This window comes from Arachis ipaensis, chromosome B10 (genome assembly GCF_059453495.1).
Source record: "Arachis ipaensis isolate K30076 ecotype BB chromosome B10, ASM5945349v1, whole genome shotgun sequence".
In the NCBI taxonomy this organism is placed as follows: Eukaryota; Viridiplantae; Streptophyta; class Magnoliopsida; order Fabales; family Fabaceae; genus Arachis; species Arachis ipaensis.
This window is the reverse complement of record NC_142435.1, coordinates 101,282,251-101,297,473: the sequence shown is the minus strand read 5'-3', so window position 1 is coordinate 101,297,473 and position 15,223 is coordinate 101,282,251. Positions and strand designations below refer to the sequence as shown.

General features: G+C 38.0%; 1 non-coding gene across 1 annotated transcript; it reads right to left on the bottom strand.

Moving 5' to 3' along the window:
- Window positions 1–3,518: 3,518 nt before the first annotated feature.
- LOC148581092 (small nucleolar RNA R71) lies at window positions 3,519–3,626 on the bottom strand. The gene has a single exon (XR_015898997.1). It is a non-coding gene; the product is annotated as a small nucleolar RNA R71 (small nucleolar RNA).
- Window positions 3,627–15,223: the final 11,597 nt, after the last annotated feature.

The following is a 15,223-nucleotide window of genomic DNA, read 5'->3' as shown; positions in this document are numbered from 1 at the left end:
GGGGGCTGGCCATCTCGGCCATGCCTGGACCTTCACTTATGTATTTTCATACGGTAGAGTTTCTACACTCCATAGATTAAGGTGTGGAGCTCTGCTGTTCCTCAAAGATTAATGCAAAGTACTACTGTTTTCTATTCAATTCTTCTTATTTCGCTTCTAAGATATCCATTCGCACCCAAGAACGTGATGAAGGTGATGATTATGTGTGACGCTCATCATCCTTCTCCCTTATGAACGCGTGCTTGACAAACACTTCCGTTCTACATGAAATAAGCTAGAATGAGTATCTCTTAGATCTCCTAACCAGAATCTTCGTGGCGTAAGCTAGAATGATGGCGGCATTCAAGAGAATCCGGAAAGTCTAAACCTTGTCTGTGGTATTCCGAGTAGGATTCAATGATTGAATGACTGTGACGAGCTCCTAACTCGCGATTGCAGGGCGTTAGTGACAGACGCAAAAGGATAGTAAATCCTATTCCAGCATGATCGAGAACCGACAGATGAATAGCCGTGCCGTGACAGGGTGCGTGAGCATATTATTCACTGAGAGGATAAGATGAAGCCATTGACAAGGGTGATGCCTCCAGACGATTAGCCGTGCCGTGACAGGGCATTGGATCATTTTCCCGAGAGATGACCGAAAGTAGCCATTGACAGTGGTGATGTATCACATAAAGCCAGCCATGGAAAGAAGTAAGACTGACTGGATGAAGATAGCAGGAAAGCAGATGTTCAGAGGAACGAAAAGCATCTCCATTCGCTTATCTGAAATATCTACCAATGAATCTACATAAGTACCTCTATCCCTTTTATTGTTCATTTTAATCTAATCAAGTATCATGTTTAAATCCGCCTGACTGAGATTTACAAGGTGACCATAGCTTGCTTCATACCAACAATCTCCGTGGGATTCGACCCTTACTCACGTAAGGTATTACTTGGACGACCCAGTGCACTTGCTGGTTAGTTGAACGGAGTTGTGTCCACACATAGAGCCACAATGAGGATTCAATACAATTATATATTGTTAATCTCACACAAGTACAAAGAACATGGAACACAATTTCGTGCACCAAGTTTTTGGCGCCGTTGCCGGGGATTGTTCGAGTTTGGACAACTGACGGTTCATCCTGTTGCTCAGATTAGGTAATTTTCTTTTTGTTTTGTTTTCAAAAATTTTTCAAAAATATTTTCAAAAAAAAAAAATTCTCTTGTTTTCGAAAAAAATAAAAATGTTTTCAAAAATTTATTCAAAATTTTTAAGAATGAATTCTAGTGTTTCATGAAGCATGTGAAGCCTGGCTGGCTGTAAAGCCATGTCTTAATTCGTTTGGACTGAGGCTTCCAACCATCACTTTATACGACTGTAGGGCATGTCAGGCATGTCATGTCTAAATCACATGCTGAAGCTTGGCTGGCCATTGGCCATGTCTAGTGTTTTGGACTGGAGCTTTCATTGAAAGCTTGGCTGGCTAGTGAGCCATGTCTAATTCCTGGACTGAAGCTTTAGACTAAGAATGCAAGATTCCTGGAATTCATATTAAAAATTTTGGAATCCTTATTTTTCTTTTTCATATAATTTTCGAAAAAAAAAATCCAAAAAAAAATTAGAAAATCATAAAAATCAAAAATATTTTTGTGTTTCTTGTTTGAGTCTTGAGTCATATCATAAGTTTGGTGTCACTTGCATATGCATCTTGCATTTTTCGAAAATTTCATGCATTTATAGTGTTCTTCATGATCTTCAAGTTGTTCTTGGTAAGTCTTCTTGTTTGATCTTGATGATTTTTTGTTTTGTGTCTTTTCATGTTTATCATATGCATTCTTGAATTCTTAGTGTCTAAACATTAAAGAATTCTAAGTTTGGTGTCTTGCATGTTTTCTTTGCATTAAAAATTTTTCAAAAATATGTTCTTGATGTTCACCATGACATTCAAAGTGTTCTTGGTGTTCATCTTGACATTCATAGCATTCTTGCATGCATTCATTGTTTTGATCTAAAAATTTCATGCATTGCATCATTTTTCTTGTTTTTCTCTCTCATCATAAAAATTCAAAAATAAAAAAAAATATCTTTCCCTTTTTCTCTCATCAAATTCGAAAATTGAGTTGACTTTTTCAAAAATTTTTAAAAATCAAATTGTTTCTCATGAGTCAAATCAAATTTTCAATTTGAAAATCTTATCTTTTTCAAAATCTTTTTCAAAAATCAAATCTTTTTCAAAATTCTTAATTATTTTCGAAAATTCCAAAAATATTTTTCAAAAATCTTTTTCTTATTTTTGTATTAAATTTTCGAAAATAACATAAACAATTAATGTTTTGATTCAAAAATTTCAAGTTTGTTACTTGCTTGTTAAGAAAGATTCAAACTTTAAGTTCTAGAATCATATCTTGTGATTTCTTGTGAATCAAGTCATTAATTGTGATTTTAAAAATCAAATCTTTTTCAAAAACTAATTTCTATCATATCTTTTCAAAAAAATATCTTCTTATCTTATCTTTTTCAAAAATATCTTTTCAAAATATCTTTTCTAACTTCCTAACTTCTTACCTTTTCAAAATTTGTTTCAACTAACTAACTAACTTTTTGTTTGTTTCTTAACTTTTTCAAAACCACCTAACTAACTCTCTCTCTCTCATTTTCGAAAATATCTTCCCTCTTTTTCAAAAATTTCTTTTTAATTAACTAATTATTTTTATTTTTTATTTTTGATTTCAAAAATTTTCAAAAATCATTTTTCAAAAATCACTAACTCCTTTTCAAAAATTTTCGAAAATTCCCTCCCCCATCTCATTCTATTTATTCATTCATATCCTAACATCTCATCTCACATCTCTTCCATCCGTACAGTTGTGCTTCTTCCTTTACATTACATTCTTTGTCTCCCCCTCTTCTCTTCCACTCACAAAGGGATCCCTATACTGTGGTATAAAGGATCTCCATTATTATTATTATTTTTCTGTGCCTTCTTCTTTGTCATATGAGCAGGAGCAAGGATAAGAACATTCTTGTGGAAGCAGATCCAGAACCTGAAAGGACTCTGAAGAGAAAATTAAAAGAAGCTAAAATACAACAATCCAGAGATAACCTTTCAGAAATTTTCGAACAGGAAAAGGAGATGGCAGCCGAAAATAATAATAATGTAAGGAAGATGCTTGGTGACTTTACTGCACCTAATTCCAATTTACATGGAAGAAGCATCTCCATTCCTGCCATTGGAGCAAACAACTTTGAGCTGAAACCTCAATTAGTTTCTCTGATGCAGCAGAACTGCAAGTTTCATAGACTTCCATCTGAAGATCCTTTTCAGTTCTTAACTGAATTCTTGCAGATATGTGATACTGTTAAGACTAATGGAACAGATCCTGAAGTCTACAGGCTCATGCTTTTCCCTTTTGCTGTAAGAGACAGAGCTAGATTATGGTTGGATTCCCAACCCAAAGACAGCCTGAACTCTTGGGATAAGCTGGTCACGGCTTTCTTAGCCAAGTACTTTCCTCCTCAAAAGCTGAGCAAGCTTAGAGCTGATGTTCAAACCTTCAGACAGAAAGAAGGTGAATCTCTCTATGAAGCTTGGGAAAGATACAAACAGTTGACCAAAAAGTGTCCTTCTGACATGCTTTCAGAATGGACCATCCTGGATATATTCTATGATGGTTTATCTGAGCTATCAAAGATGTCACTGGACACCTCTGCAGGTGGATCCATTCACCTAAAGAAAACGCCTGCAGAAGCTCAAGAACTCATTGACATGGTTGCTAATAACCAGTTCATGTACACTTCTGAAAGGAATCCTGTGAATAATGGGACGCCTATGAAGAAGGGAGTTCTTGAAGTTGATACTCTGAATGCCATATTGGCTCAGAACAAAATATTGACTCAGCAAGTCAATATGATTTCTCAGAGTCTGCATGGAATGCAAGCTGCATCCAACAGTACTCAAGAGGCATCTTCTGAAGAAGAAGCCTATGATCCTGAGAACCCTGCAATAGCAGAGGTAAATTACTTAGGTGAACCTTATGGAAACACCTATAACTCAACATGGAGAAATCATCCAAATTTCTCATGGAAGGATCAAAAGCCCCAACAAGGCTTTAATAATGGTGGAAGAAACAGGTTTAGCAATAGCAAGCCTTTTCCATCATCAACTCAGCAACAGACAGAGAACTCTGAACAAAATGCTTCTAATTTAGCAAATCTAGTCTCTAATCTATCTAAGGCCACTGTAAGTTTCATGAATGAAACAAGGTCTTCCATTAGAAATCTGGAAGCACAAGTGGGCCAGCTGAGTAAAAGGATCACTGAAATCCCTCCTAGTACTCTCCCAAGCAATACAGAAGAGAACCCAAAAGGAGAGTGCAAGGCCATTGACATAAGCGCCATGGCCGAACCTGTGAGGAGAGGAGAGGACGTGAATCCCAAGGAGGAAGACCTCCTGGGATGTCCAGTGATCAATAAGGAGCTTCCCTCTGAGGAACCAAAGGACTCTGAGGCTCATCTAGAGACCATAGAGATTCCATTGAACCTCCTTATGCCCTTCATGAGCTCTGATGAGTATTCCTCTTCTGAAGAGAATGAGGATGTCACTGAAGAGCAAACTGTCAAGTTTCTTGGTGCAATCATGAAGCTGAATGCCAAATTGTTTGGCATTGATGCTTGGGAAGTTGAACCTCCCTTGTTCATCAATGAACTAAGTGATCTGGATCAACTGACATTGCCTCAGAAGAGACAGGATCCTGGCAAGTTCATAATACCCTGTACCATAGGCACCATGATCTTTAAGGCTCTGTGTGACCTTGGTTCAGGAATAAACCTCATGCCCCTCTCTGTAATAAAGAAACTGAGAATCTATGGGGTGCAAGCTGCTAAAATCTCACTAGAGATGGCAGACAGCTCAAGAAGACAGGCTTATGGACAAGTAGAAGATGTATTAGTAAAGGTTGAGGGCCTTTACATACCTACTGATTTCATAGTCCTGGATACTGGAAAGGAAGAGGATGAATCCATCATCCTAGGAAGACCTTTCCTGGCCACAGCAAGAGCTGTGATTGATGTTGACAGAGGTGAAATAGTCCTTCAATGGAATGAGAACTCCCTTGTATTCGAAACTCAAGGATCTCCCTCTGCAACCATGGAGAGGAAGCTTGAAAAGCTTCTCTCAAAGCAGAGTCAACCAGAGCCCCCACAGTCAAACTCTAAGTTTGGTGTTGGGAGGCCACAACCAAACTCTAAGTTTGGTGTTGAACTCCCATATCCAAACTCTAAGTTTGGTGTTGGAGAGTCTCAACAAAGCTCTGCACATCTGTGAGGCTCCATGCGAGCCCACTGTCAAGCTATTGACATTAAAGAAGCGCTTGTTGGGAGGCAACCCAATGTTTATCTAATTCTTATTTTTATTGTTTTTCATATTTTCTTAGGTTAATGATCATGTGGAGTCACAAAATAAATATAAAAATTGAAAACGGAATCAAAAACAGCAGAAGAAAAAACACACCCTGGAGGAGCATCTGTCTGGCGTTCAAACGCCAGAACAGAGCATAGTTCTGGCGCTGAACGCCCAGAATGGGAGCATCCTGGCGCTGAACGCCCAGAACAAGCATGGTTCTGGCGTTCAACGCCAGAAATGGCAGCAAAGGGGCGTTGAACGCCCAAAATGGGCACCAACCTGGCGCTGAACGCCCAGAGTTGTGTGCAAGGGCATTTTACATGCCTAAATTGGTGCAGGGATGTAAATGCCTTGACACCTCAGGATCTGTGGACCCCACAGGATCATCTCAGGATCTGTGGACCCCACAGGATCCCCACCTACCTCATCATCTCTCTTCCCATTCAAGATCATCCCTTCTACTTTCCATTTACCACTCACATCCATACACCCACTACCTTCAAAATTTAACATCTCTCTCCCACCCAATCCCACCCATATGGCCGAATACACACTCCCATCTATCTCCTCCATATCCTCTTCTTCTTCTTCTATTCTTTCTTCTTTTGCTCGAGGGCGAGCAACATTCTAAGTTTGGTGTGGTAAAAGCATAGCTTTTTTGTTTTTTCCATAACCATTGATGGCACCTAAGGCCAGAGAAACCTCTAGAAAGAGGAAAGGGAAGACAAAAGCCTCCATCAAGGGTCTATAGCTCAGTGGTAGAACATTTGACTGCAAATCAAGAGATCCCTGAGATACCTCAGGGGATACATTTTCTTCCACACAATTATTGGAAGCAACTAAGGGTGGAACATCAAGAGCACTCCATCATCCTTCATGAAATAAGAGAAGATCTAAAAGCAATGAAGGAGGAGCAGCAAAGACAAGGAAGAGACATAGAAGAGCTCAAGGACATCACTAAGGTGGACTCATTCCTTGTTCTTACTTTCTCTGTTTTTTTTCGTTTTATATGTTAGGTGCTTATCCATGTTTGTGTCTTCATTGCATGATCATTAGTAGTTAGTAACTTTGTCTTAAAGTTATGAATGTCCTATGAATCCATCACTTCTCTTAAATGAAAAATGTTTTAATTCAAAAGAACAAGAAGTACATGAGTTTCAAATTTATCCTTGAACTTAGCTTAATTATATTGATGTGGTGACAATGCTTCTTGTTTTCTGAATGTATGCTTGAACAGTGCATATGTCTTTTGAAGTTGTTGATTAAGAATGTTAAATATGTTGGCTCTTGAAAGAATGATGACTAGGAGACATGTTATTTGATAATCTGAAAAATCATAAAAATGATTCTTGAAGCAAGAAAAAGCAGCAAAGAACAAAGCTTGCAGAAAAAAAAAAATATAGGCGAAAAAAATAGAAAGAAAAAGAAAAAGCAAGCAGAAAAAGCCAAAGCTCTTAAAACCAAGAGGCAAGAGCAAAAAGCCAATAACCCTTAAAACCAAAAGGCAAGGGCAATTAAAAAGGATCCCAAGGCTTTGAGCATCAGTGGATAGGAGGGCCTAAAGGAATAAAATCCTGGTCTAAGCGGCTAAACCAAGCTGTCCCTAACCATGTGCTTGTGGCGTGAAGGTGTCAAGTGAAAACTTGAGACTGAGCGGTTAAAGTCAAGGTCCAAAGCAAAAAAAAAGTGTGCTTAAGAACCCTGGACACCTCTAATCGAGGACTTTAGCAAAGCTGAGTCACAATCTGAAAAGGTTCACCCAAATTATGCGTCTGTGGCATTTATGTATCCGGTGGTAATACTGGAAAATAAAATGCTTAGGGCCACGGCCAAGACTCATAAAGAAGCTGTGTTCAAGAATCATCATACTGAACTAAGAGAGTCAATAACACTATTCGAAATCTGAAGTTCCTATAGATGCCAATCATTCTGAACCTCAATGGATAAAGTGAGATGCCAAAACTATTCAAGAGGCAAAAAGCTATAAGTCCCGCTCATATGATTGAAGCTCTGTTTCATTGATAGTTTGGAATTTATAGTATATTCTATTCTTTTTATCCTATTTTGATTTTCAGTTGCTTGGGGACAAGCAACAATTCAAGTTTAGTGTTGTGATGAGCGGATAATTTATACGCTTTTTGACATTGTTTTTAGTATGTTTTTAGTAGGATCTAGTTACTTTTAGGGATGTTTTTAATAGATTTTGTGTTAAATTCACATTTCTGGACTTTACTATGAGTTTGTGTGTTTTTCTGTGATTTCAGGTATTTTCTAGCTGAAATTGAGGGACTTGAGCAGAAATCAGATTCAGAGGTTGAAAAAGGACTGCTGATGCTGTTGGATTCTGACCTCCCTGCACTCAAAGTGGATTTTCTGGAGCTACAGAACTCGAAATGGCGCGCTTCCAATTGCGTTGGAAAGTATACATCCAGAGCTTTCCAGCAATATATAATAGTCCATACTTTGGCCAAGAATTGACGACGTAAACTGGCGTTCAACGCCAGCCTTCTGCCCAATTCTGGCGTCCAGCGCCAGAAAAGGATCCAAAACCAGAGTTGAACGCCCAAACTGGCACAAAAACTGGCGTTCAACTCCAAAAATGGCCTCTGCACGTGCAACACTTAAGCTCAGCCCAAACACACACCAAGTGGGCCCCGGAAGTGGATTTATACATCAAATACTTACTCATGTAAACCCTAGTAGCTAGTTTATTATAAATAGGACCTCTTACTATTGTATTAGGCATCTTTGGATTACCTTATGATCCTTTGATCACGTTTTGGGGGCTGGCCATCTCGGCCATGCCTGGACCTTCACTTATGTATTTTCATACGGTAGAGTTTCTACACTCCATAGATTAAGGTGTGGAGCTCTGCTGTTCCTCAAAGATTAATGCAAAGTACTACTGTTTTCTATTCAATTCTTCTTATTTCGCTTCTAAGATATCTATTCGCACCCAAGAACGTGATGAAGGTGATGATTATGTGTGACGCTCATCATCCTTCTCCCTTATGAACGCGTGCCTGACAAACACTTCCGTTCTACATGAAATAAGCTAGAATGAGTATCTCTTAGATCTCCTAACCAGAATCTTCGTGGCGTAAGCTAGAATGATGGCGGCATTCAAGAGAATCCGGAAAGTCTAAACCTTGTCTGTGGTATTCCGAGTAGGATTCAATGATTGAATGACTGTGACGAGCTCCTAACTCGCGATTGCAGGGCGTTAGTGACAGACGCAAAAGGATAGTAAATCCTATTCCAGCATGATCGAGAACCGACAGATGAATAGCCGTGCCGTGACAGGGTGCGTGAGCATATTATTCACTGAGAGGATAAGATGAAGCCATTGACAAGGGTGATGCCTCCAGACGATTAGCCGTGCCGTGACAGGGCATTGGATCATTTTCCCGAGAGATGACCGAAAGTAGCCATTGACAGTGGTGATGTATCACATAAAGCCAGCCATGGAAAGAAGTAAGACTGACTGGATGAAGATAGCAGGAAAGCAGATGTTCAGAGGAACGAAAAGCATCTCCATTCGCTTATCTGAAATATCTACCAATGAATCTACATAAGTACCTCTATCCCTTTTATTGTTCATTTTAATCTAATCAAGTATCATGTTTAAATCCGCCTGACTGAGATTTACAAGGTGACCATAGCTTGCTTCATACCAACAATCTCCGTGGGATTCGACCCTTACTCACGTAAGGTATTACTTGGACGACCCAGTGCACTTGCTGGTTAGTTGAACGGAGTTGTGTCCACACATAGAGCCACAATGAGGATTCAATACAATTATATATTGTTAATCTCACACAAGTACAAAGAACATGGAACACAATTTCGTGCACCAGTGTGCCACTTATCTTTTATGCAAAGTATTATGCTCACCTTCTTAAGCTTGCAATCACAATGTCTCTGTCTCTTGTGCTTTGATTATTATCTTTAATTTTGCTTGCTTGAAACACATGTACTACTAACATTCCTTGTGAAAGACATTCATGATCCATCTTAGCCCCATAGCCACGGTTCTAATAGTTGCTTGAGGATGAGCAAGCATTCTGAGTTTGGTATGGGACGGAGGAGAATGGGAGGAAAATGACAACAATAGAGAAGATGAACTACAAGGTTGTAAAGTTCCTTTTCCTCTCATTTGTTTCAAGCACTATGAACTGCATGATTGTCTTTACCTTCTCTGTATGCATGTGTGTATGAAAAGGCATAGTTTGATTTCTAAATTGCAACATGGTGCTATGTCATTATGATTTCCAACTTGAGTTTTGTGAATTCAAAAGCAACAAAAGTATCATGATCATAAACAAACAAGGCATTAAAGAAGATTTTAGCATGTGCATAAAAGTATTGGTAAGCTAGTATGTTTGATTGTTGCTTAATTGCATTAGATTTTATTTAATTGAAGTTTTCATCTAGGACATTTTGTGAAATCTTTTAAAATCATGAAAACCTTGAAGAAGCAAATGCAAAATAAAGCAAGAAAAGAAAAAGGGAAAGAATGAGAAAGCTGGAGGCTCTGAGTACCAATGGCAATTCATTTGTTAAGTACTTGTGGTGTTTATGTATCAAGCCAAATGCTTGAAAACAAAACACTTAGAAGTCAAGGTTAGGCTCAAAGTGCAAAAGCACTCCCTCAAAGCTCAAGGCTCTGAGCATCAATGATTAGAGAGTCAAGAAAAGAAAAGAAAAATGAGCTTAATGAAGTCCTCTAATCAAATGCTTGTGGTGCTTATGTATCAAGTGGTAATACTTAAAAACAAAGCATTTAGAAGTCGTAGCTTTGTTATCAACTCATGGGGCAAAGCACCCAAAAAGGAGAAGCTAATAAGAAAATCAAAAGCTTGTTTCAAGGAAGAAATATAAGAAAAAGATTTCATAAATTGAGCTAGATGGAAGCATCAATCATTTACATTTCTTTTGTGATTGTAGTATGCTTAGAAAACTAGCTTACCATGAACATTGAGTTGCTATTCTTCTTGCCTTGGATTGTCAATCTTTATTGCATGATTCTTTTCTTGCTTGGGGACAAGCAAGCTTTAAGTTTGGTGTTGTGATGACAAGTCATCCTAGCCTATTTTAGCTAGTCTTTTTCTTTTGTTTTCATTAGAATTATGCACTTTCTTGAGCTACAAGCAAGCTAATTGAGTAGATTTTCATGTTTCCCTTTATTGAACCAACCATATATGAATTTATGCCATTTCATGAGGTTTTATGCTATATTTGTTGCATATTATGAAAGAATGAATATCTCATGATTTTGAGCATAGCTTTGATGAGTTTGGTTGATTAATGATAGGTGAAGAAAGCTTGGAGAAAGGTTGAAGCAAAAAGGAATGGCTAGGAGTGAAGAGAGGACAATGGAATAAGTGAAAATTGAACCAGGAAGCATGAAGTTAGCCCCAACGTTAGCCCCCTAACTTGGAGGCTAACGTTAGGCATGAAGATTACTCCCTGGGCTCCCCACGTTTGAGCCAACGTTAGCCCCCTAACTTGGAGGCTAACGTTGGCACATGAACATTCAAGGAAGAGGCCAACGTTAGCTCCAACGTTAGCCCCCTAACTTGGAGGCTAACGTTGGAACTTGAGAGTTTCTCCCCTGGGCACCAACGTTTGCGCCAACGTTAGCCCCCTAACTTGGAGGCTAACGTTGGCACATGAAAAACATAAGGGAGAAGGGCCAACGTCTGCGCCAACGTTAGCCCCCTAACTTGGAGGCTAACGTTGGCGCCACACACCACAAGGCATACAAGGGGTATACTTCCAACAAGAATAACTTGAGCTACAGAGCTCCAAATGAGGTGATTCAAGAAGTATTGGAAAGTAGGAATCAAGAGCTTTCCAAGCATATATGGCACTGCATGGTGGACACTAAAATTGAGGGAGAAAACTGCCCCGCAATGTGCATAAACGAACATGGTGGCAACCTACAGTGAGGCCAACTGACCTCTGCACCTTCAAAGGAGTATAACTCGAGCTGTAGAGCTCCAAATAATGTGCTCCCAACGGCATTGGAAAGTAGACATCCAGGGCTTTCCAACAATGTATAATAGTATGGGGTGGACAATACATTTGAGCCTCCAGAACTGGCGTTTTCGCCAACGTTTGAGGGCTAACGTTACCTCAAACGCTGCACACCAAAGCCAGCGACCATGCCCTCTTCAAATGATCATAACTTGAGTTGTAGATGTCCAATTGAAGTGATTCCAAGTGGGTTAGAAAGCTGACATTCAGAGCTTTCCAACCATATATGATAGACTATATTGGGCATAAAATTGGCAACATGACAAGAGGACAAAGTTGGCGCCATAAATGTGCATAAGGCATTGCCAACGTTAGGGTCAAAGTTAGACCCCTAACTTTGGCTCAAACTTTAGGTCCAACTTTGGCTAACCTCAAACCCGGTTCAATTGGTTCACTTTGGTTCTTCTTCAAACTCCAAGAGCAATCAACCAAGGCCTTTATCAACCCAATTCCATCAAGAGCAAGGGCCCAAATGATCATCACTCAAAGGCACAAGAAATAGATAAAATAGGAATTTCATTTAATTGTAATTTGTTTTTAATTTCATTTTCATTTCCATTTTGTAAAGCCTATATAAGGCATCATTTTCATATTGGTGAGGAGGCTGGCTCCACTAGGGAACATTAGGAGTTGAGAGCTCTCTCTTAGTTTTCAATTTCGTTTTGAATCTTGGGTTGAGAATTGAAGAAATTCTGTTTCAATCTCACCTTGAGAATTTTCTTGTTTACTTTCTCTGCACAATTGAATTTCCATTCCCGTTTACTACTTCACCTTCTCTTGGCTTCTGCAATTTACTTTTCTTTAATTTCTCTTGCAATTGTTCTTGTTGGATCTAGGAAGGCATTGAGATCTAGACTTGGTTATCTAGTCTCTTGGGTCCTGAGATCTTAATTCCAATTTTACATCCTCTGTTTATTGCTTTTCATGATTATTTACATTTCTGTTTTGGTTCCGAATCAATCAAATCCATCTTTTACTTCTCTGCTTGTTGCAATTTAACTTTTCCTTGTTTAATTTCTGCAAATCCAATTCCCAATTTCCTTTACATTTGATGCAATTTATATTTCTTGTCATTTAAGATTCTTGCAATTTACATTTCTTGCTCTTTAAGTTACTTGCCAATTTACATTCTGCAACTTTAAATTCATTGTCATTTACTTTCTGTTGGTTACAATTTCATACAATTCACATCAATGTTAGCTTGACTAAACCAATCACCCACTAAAGTTGCTTGATCCATCAATCCCTGTGGGATCGACCTCACTCCCGTGAGTTATTATTACTTGATGCGACCCGGTGCACTTGCCGGTTAGATTTGTGTGTTTTGGGAGAGATTCGTTTCTCACCAAAATATCTCATCAATAACCGAATTCAAAAGAAAGGAAAATAAAATAAAATAATTGGAAATTAGAAAATAAGTTTTGAAAACTAAAGAAAAAAAATTTAAAATAAAATAGATTAAAATAAATAAAAAAATTCAAATACTAAAATGGCTAATTAATTAAAAAGATTTGAAAAATTTTGGATATGATTTTCGAAAATTGGAGAGAGAAAAGTGGTTAGGGAGTTTTGAAAAAGATATATCTTAAAATTAAAGATACTTGTAAAAATAAACAACTAAAAGAAAATATTTGAAAAAGATATGATTTTTTTGAAAAAGATTTGAATTTTGAAATTTTAAAACTAAGATAGGATAGAATAAAAAAATTTAAAATAAAAATCTAATGTTTTAAAAGTAAAAATCGAAATTTCAATTAAAATAAAGAGAAAAGATATTTTGAATTTAATGAGGAAAGAGAAAAACAATAAAAAGACACCAAACTTAAAATTTTTAAATCAAAACAAAGAAAACAAACAAGAAAACTTTGAATGTCAAGATGAACACCAAGAACACTTTGAAGATCGAGATGAACACCAAGAACAAATTTTGAAAATTTTTAAGGAAATAAGGACACAGAGGACACCAAACTTAAAAATTTTTATATTTTGGACACTAATAATTCGAAAATGCACAAGAAAAATAAGAAAAGACACAAAACAAGAAGAACTAAAGATCAAACAAGGAAAATAAACAAGAACAACTTGAAGATTAAGAAAGAACTAAGAACATATAATTTGAAAAATTGAAAGAAAAGTAAAATCATGCAATTGACACCAAACTTAAAACATGAAACTAAACTCAAACAGAAGACTAAAACATGAAGTTATTGGTTTTTTTTTTAATTTTTGAAAATAATTTAGAAAAAGAAAATAAAGATTTTAAAATTTTAACCAAAAATAATAATAGAAGACTCAATTTTAGTGACTCCAAACCAAAAAGATAAATTTTTCCTAATCTAAGCAACAAAATAAACCGTCAGTTGTCCAAACTCGAACAATCCCCGGCAACGGCGCCAAAAACTTGGTGCACAAAATTGTGATTACACTTTTCACAACTCCGCACAACTAACCAGCAAGTGCACTGGGTCGTCCAAGTAATACTTTACGTGAGTAAGGGTCGATCCCACGGAGATTGTCGGCTTGAAGCAAGCTATGATTATCTTGTAAATCTTAGTCAGGATATCAATGATAAAAATGATTTTTTTAAGAAAAGTAAATAACATGAAATAAATGTTACTTGTGATTCAGTAATGAGGAACAGGTTGAGGTTCTGGAGATGCTCTGTCACCTGAATCTCTGCTTTTCTACTGTCTTCTTCTCCAAACACGCATGGATTCCTTCAATGGCAAGTTGTATGATCCTTTCGAATGAAAAATACCAAGTACGATCTCTGCACGGCAAATCAACTGTCGGATTTCTCGTCTCGGATGAAAAATACCAAGTACAACTACCGCACGGCTAATCATCTGTCGATTCCCGCTAGCATCGGAATAGGACCCTTGTCCTTTTGCACACTGTCACTACGCCCAACATTCGCAAGTTTGAAGCTCTTCATAGTCATCCCTTCCCAAATCCTACTCGGAATACCACAGACAAGGTTTAGACTTTCTGGATCCCAGGAATGCTGCCAATTGGTTCTAGCCTCTACCACGAAGGTTCTAATCTCACGGACTCGGTCCGTGGATCAGAGACCCAAGAGATACGCACTCAAGCTGTCGCCCAATGACTACGTTGAGCTCAGATAGAACGGGAGTGGTTGTCAGGTACGCATTCATAGAATTGAGAATAATGATGAGTGTCACGGATCATTAGATTCTCTATATTGAAGTACGAATGAGTATCTTAGAATAGAATCAAGCGTGATTGAATAGAAAATAGTAGTAATTGCATTAATCCATTGAAACACAGCAGAGCTCCTCACCCCCCTATGGGGTTTAGAAACTCATGTCGTAGAAGATACAATATGAAGTGTAAAATGTCATGAGGTACCAAATAAACCTCTAAAAGTAGTTTTTATACTAGTCTCGTAACTTAGGTTTATAGAAAATGAGTAACTAAGTGCAGATAGTGCAGAAATCCACTTTTGGGACCCACTTGGTGCGTGTTTGGGCTGAGCTTCCAAGCTTTAACGTGCATATGCCCAAAGTTAGAGTTAAACGCCACCCTGGGTGCCAAAATGGGCGTTTAACGCCAAGAATTATGCCAGTTCTGGCGTTTTATGCTAGAAAGTTTTAGGCTGGATTTTAGCGCCAGTTTGAGCCATCAAATCTTGGGCAAAGTATGGACTATTATATATTTCTGGAAATCCCAGGATGTCTACTTTCCAACGCAATTGAGATCGCACCAATTGGGCTTCTGTAGCTCTAGAAAATCTACTTCGAGTACAGGAGGGTCAGAATCCAACAGCATCTGCA